Source organism: Lissotriton vulgaris, chromosome 1_1 (genome assembly GCF_964263255.1).
Source record: "Lissotriton vulgaris chromosome 1_1, aLisVul1.2, whole genome shotgun sequence".
Taxonomy (NCBI): domain Eukaryota; kingdom Metazoa; phylum Chordata; class Amphibia; order Caudata; family Salamandridae; genus Lissotriton; species Lissotriton vulgaris.
In genome coordinates, this window is record NC_141685.1 from 45,580,205 (window position 1) to 45,586,204 (window position 6,000).

Consider the following 6,000-nt stretch of genomic DNA (forward strand, 5'->3'; position numbering starts at 1 on the left):
CTCTGCTGCACCGCCCACCCACCCTAGATTTAGGTCATAATCCGGCGGCGGGCTCTCAATGGGCTTACCAGTCTGCCTGGTACCTCCGCTGTGGTAGTCCCATTGGAAGACCGCCACACTCATAATAAGGCCCCAAGTCACCTTCAACACATTTTACAGCCCTCCTGGCTCAAGCATTTCTGGATCCTTCTAACCTGGAAGACTGGAGCATTATCCCGAGTTGAGGTGGATTTTCTATCAGCGTAATATATATCCATCTCCCTTGAACTATTGACTGATTCTGCCCTGAAAGACAACTTAAAAAGTGAGTATTTAGTTCTTCCTAAAGTAGATAAAGTTTGTATTTCAATCAGCAGATCCTTCCAGGGTTTTTTGTAAAACAGAATGAGGGGCTGATTGCTTCTAGGCCCTCTTCCTATAATGCTGGCTCTCGCTCCTTTTACAACACTTGCTGCAGACATGGGGCCTGATTTAGAGTATATCTGACAGGTTATTACCTCAGACATGACAGATCATGATCGCTTTATTACAATTGGCACAGAATATAATGCACTTTTAATAGGGTGGACGGGACACCTGCCACATTTATGACGGAATAAACCATCCGCCTAAATATAAAACGGGCCATTGGCGGACATTGTGTCCAGTGTCCTCTCAGTGTTGGAAAGCATCCATTTTATTAATGGCACAGTATTATCTCACCACTGCTGTGGTTTGCAGTCATAAGGCCATTATGAATGGTCTAAGTTGTGTGCCGGAATGCCTGTGAATAGTTTAGCATGAACGTTTAGGAGGGAGATGGGCCTTTATGATGAGCAGGACTAGGGGGCTTTCCAGGGCCTGTGAATAAGTGTTATTATTGTTTCTCTCTTGGTGTCAGTGGGCTTATCTTTGTCCCAAGATGAGTTGTTTACAGCTTATCTTATTTATGCACAAATAGTTGTAGTTTTTAAGGCTAAGCAACTCTTTCAACAATGTTTAAAAACAAAACTAGTCAAATGATCTCTGCCAGGTGTACATGTTTTGCATGCGTAGAATCACACACTAGTAAATGTAGCGCACGCATGCTTCGCCGTGCCAGTTTGTGAATGAACCCTAACTTGTGAGTAAGTGAGAATTCACAGACTCCAATCTGACTCTTTCTGACACTTAGAGTTTCACTTCAACAAAATGCGGGAGTAACTCTCCTTCCAGGCTAGGAAGAGAAATGGATCACCCTCTAAACGTGGTGGCGAGTAGTGCTATACGGTACATTGCACCATTTATCTGCGGAAAACTGGGGAAATGGTACAATGCGCTGGGAAAATGGCATGTGATGACAATGTGACATGACATTCCCACTACATGTTCTTTTGCACTTTTTTTGGGCTGTCTGTGTCCAGTTTATCAAGGCCCAGGATTTAGTTTCAAGTCAAGAGATAGTGCAGGATTAGACTAATTATACCGTCATACATTCCAACAAATGCCTTTACCACATATACCTTTACCACGCAATGCCTTTACCACGCAAGTCTTTACCACGTACCACGCAAGTCTTTACCATGCATATGCCTTGACCACGCATAAAGAAAGATTTACAAAAATGGCCCTGCCGAGAAAGGGTGGGTGCCCTTGAGCCCATCCAAGGCACCCACATGATCATTGTTGGAGGCCAGGGGGGGGTCCCAAAGCCCCCGTGATGCCAGCGGGAGCCAGCATTGTTCCTACCCGTAGAGAGCAGCTTACAATCCTGTGCTCTACGGGCAGGAGCAATGTTTTCATGTGTTTCTCTGCCCGCTTCATAAGCAGTGCATTGTGGGTGGCATAAGTTATAGTTAGCCCAGGTAACTATCACTGCTGAGTTTATATGGTTTTGTGTGTGTAAAATCTGAGCCTAAGTAAATGTTCCCGGACCCTTTTTTTCTGTGAATTTCTAAAGTTTTGATGCTATTTCCTACCTATAGCGCCCCTGTAACTTTTGCTTTTTTCAGTGAAAATATCTCTCTTTCTCTTTCTCCTCTCTCTCCTTCTTTCTCTTTCTCTCTCTTTCTTCCTCTCTCTCTCTTTCTTTCTCTCTCTCTCGCTCTCTCTCTCTCTCTCTCTCTCTATATATATATATATATATATATATATATATATATATATATATATATATATATATTCGCCTATTACACATTTTGTGGTATCCTACTCTAATTCCTCATTTCTCTCACATTTTCACACACAAATGTTGGCAGTTTTCAGCGTTAAAGTAAATAGATTCTCTTTGTTTCTGAATTTCATATTTCCCATAAAAACCAAAGAGGCTTCTTGTACTGAGGGCATGAGGGTACACGGGGGCTGACCTCTGGATTGCCCTGCGGCTTGTCTTAACACCTTAATATGGTGTACTTGCAGCACATACAGTCATACAGGTGGTGGCAGCTCCTGGGGCTCATTGGGGGCTCTACGACTCTGAAGCAGCATTGTTGGCTAGTAATACTTTTTAACCTGCAATGATCGATACTGCTGACCATTTTAAACCACTCCTCATTTGTTTTTCAACTTTGCTGAAAGCAGTCAGCTCTCTGCTGCTTCGTTTAGTTTTATTTTAAAACTGTATTGTTGCATTGTAATCTGCTTGCAATTACTTACTGTCTTGGCCTCCTCTGCCCCGGTCCCGCGCGGCTCCTAGTGCCGATAGCATGGAGGGCAGCTCCTTCAGCGCGACTTCCTGTGCCGGTCAGCTGAAGAGCAGGCGCCATCTTAGCAGTAGCCTGAAGGGCGCGCACATCGCAGGCAGCGGTCTAGCGGCCCGAGGCTGCTCCCTACAAAGCGCGCATGTGTTATCGGAAGCGCAGCGGGCACGCCTTTTGCGTGCCGAAGGTGCGCCTAAGGTAAGCCCGTCTGCGCCCGTCCGTGGCCAGACGGGGCAAGGGGCACGGCATTGTGCCAATTTACGTTCCTACCCGGCTGACCAACTTTGCGCTTATCAAGGTCCTTGGCACTTAGATCCTGCAATTCGGGGTCATGTCTGTGACATGGGCATTGCTAGAGTTCCAGCCTTGCCTTCCCTTACTTTTAATATACCCTCTTTGTTGCTGCCATCCACTTCCCCTCCTTCCGTGGCCACCCCAAACACTGTCATTATCCCCTCACCTCTCTCTTCTGGGATTATTACCCCAACTATTTCAGCCTTCCTATTAAACACCCGATCGGCTGTTAAACATCAGTCAGACCTGTTTATTTTCTTGGACACCTACAAACCGGACCTATTGTTCCTAACGGAAACTTGGCTTTGCCCTGAATCCCTGCCTAGCTTATTGGCGGTTCTGCCAACCGCATACTATGCTCTGCGAGCAGACCGGCCCTCTGGCAGGGTAGGAGATGGGGTGGCCATGATTGTCCGCTCTGGCATTCAGTTCCAACTACTTTCTTTTCCCTCGATTTTAGAGGTTGATTTTCTGGTTGCCCGCTCTGTGTCTTTTAAAACCCCTATTACTTGTGTTCTGATGTATTGTCCACCCCAACTTATGTCCCATTTTCTCCCAGCTTTTCAGGAATTATTAGCTACTCTCGCAGTAAGCCATTTATCGGTTCTGGTGCTTGGGGACTTTAACTTCTGGCCTTCTGATTCAGCGTACAATGCATCTTCCAGAGATTTCACCGAACTGCTTGGCAGTCTAAATTTTATCTCACACGTTCATACCCCTACTCATGTTCAGGGTCATACCCTGGACCAAATCTGGTCCCTTAACATTCGTATTCCTGTCCCTATTGTTACCACCTGTTTGTGGTCTGACCACTATTTGATCTCCGACTCCCTGGATTTGAGGTCAGCTCAGAAGTCACCCCCTCCAAAGAACACCTGGGCGCGTAATTGGGGTAAAGTTGACATTCCATCTTTGTGCTCCTCTCTCTCAACCTCTAGTCCAGCCATTGACAACCTCTCTATTTCATCTCAAGTTGAGGCCATTAATAAATGGTTGTCTAGGAAATGTGATCAGGTGGCCCCCCTTAGGCGTGTTAAGGTGAAGCGCCCTCACTATGCGAACAAGTGGTTTAACCAGGAGCTTAAAGAGAAAAAATTGGCGGTCCGCCAAGCAGAGCGCACCTGGAGACGTACCTATAGTGAGACCTCTAAAATCTTGTATAACTCTATCCGGGCGAAGTACAAGAAAGCTATTCTTAAGGCAAAAACATCCTATTTTTCAGGCAAGATTCTGCAGGCGGAGAACAAACCGAGGGAAATTTTTTCCACAGTGTTCGAATTAGCCTCCTCGGACAGAACAACTGCCAAACCGGTTCCCTCCCAACAGTTGTGTGATTTCCTGAACGATTTCTTCATTAGTAAAATTGAAGACATCAAGTCCAATATCCCTTCCCCTTCTACATCATTCTCTGACATTGTCCCGCCGAATAACTCTTGTCATTTTGACCAAATAACTCTGCTATCTGAGGAGACTTTTCTCTCTATACTCCTTAGTGTTAAATCTGGTTTACCTGCAGATGTTTGCCCGGCCTACATTATGTGTGACATCTTCCGGAGCTGCCCTCTCCCTCCCCTTACCTTCCTTAACGAGTCCCTAAAAACAGGAACTGTCCCTTCTTCTCACAAGTCAGCCACGATTGTTCCCATTTTAAAAAAGCGTGGCGCAGATCCTACAGTATTGGCAAACTACCGTCCCATCTCCCTCCTTCCCTACCTTGCTAAGGTTTCTGGAGCGGTATATCACCATCACTCTTAGTTCCTTTATTGAGTCCAGTGGGTTTCTTGCCCCCTCCCAAGCGGGGTTTCGCCCCCTCCACTCCACCGAAAAGGTGGTGGTATCCGTTATGGATACACTCAGAGAGGGGCTTGATTCCAATCTCCCCCATGCAATGATTGTCCTCGATTTGTCTGCCGCTTTCGACATGGTTGATCATACCATCCTTCTTTCCCGTGTCGAGGCGGCAGGCATCGGGGGTTCCGCCCTGGCTTGGGTGACCTCATTTCTTAGTGATCGCACTTAAGCCGTCCGTCTGGCGGACTTTTCTTCTATGGCTCATAAAGTACAATGTGGTGTCCCTTTGGATCAGCTCAAATGCCAACTCCCGCCTTTACCTTGCAGCTCATTAAGGGCCTTACTACGAGTGCGGCGGCCCTCATGATCGCCGTACTCACGTGGTGGTCCAACTGCCACCATCCTGGCAGTCTGACCGCCGTATTATGAGTGTGGTGGTGAGACCTCCACAAGACCACCACCCCCCAGGATCAAGGATCCCACTGTGGAGGTGGTCTGCAAACACCCTGAATATGTTGGCAGTGTTGATGCCGACATCAAGAGAATATTACGGTCTGCATATCCACCGTCCTTTTCATGGCGGGACCCTGCCATGGCGGGGACCCTGCCATGAAAAGGATAAAGGACATGCAGGTAAGGGGGCCCTCACAGGGCCCGGCCGAGTCTGCTCCTGGGGTTGCATGCGGGGGGCACATGTTGTGCCACCCCATGGAATTGCACCCTTGTTCCTGCACAGTGTGGCATGCATGACATGGTGCGGGAACGTGCTGCAGGCACTCTTAAGGTGGTGGTATGCTGTTTAGACTCTCCAATAAGCCTAATACAGCCGCCGCGAGACCTCTGCTGCACCCCCCACCCACCCTGGATTTAGGTCATAATCCGGCGGCGGGCTCTCAATGGGCTTACCAGTCTGCCTGGTACCTCCGCTGTGGTAGTCCCATTGGAAGACCGCCACACTCATAATAAGGCCCCAAGTCACCTTCAACACATTTTACAGCCCTCCTGGCTCAAGCATTTCTGGATCCTTCTAACCTGGAAGACTGGAGCATTATCCCGAGTTGAGGTGGATTTTCTATCAGCGTAATATATATCCATCTCCCTTGAACTATTGACTGATTCTGCCCTGAAAGACAACTTAAAAAGTGAGTCTTTAGTTCTTCCTAAAGTAGATAAAGTTTGTATTTCAATCAGCAGATCCTTCCAGGGTTTTTTGTAAAACAGAATGAGGGGCTGATTGCTTCTAGGCCCTCTTCCTATA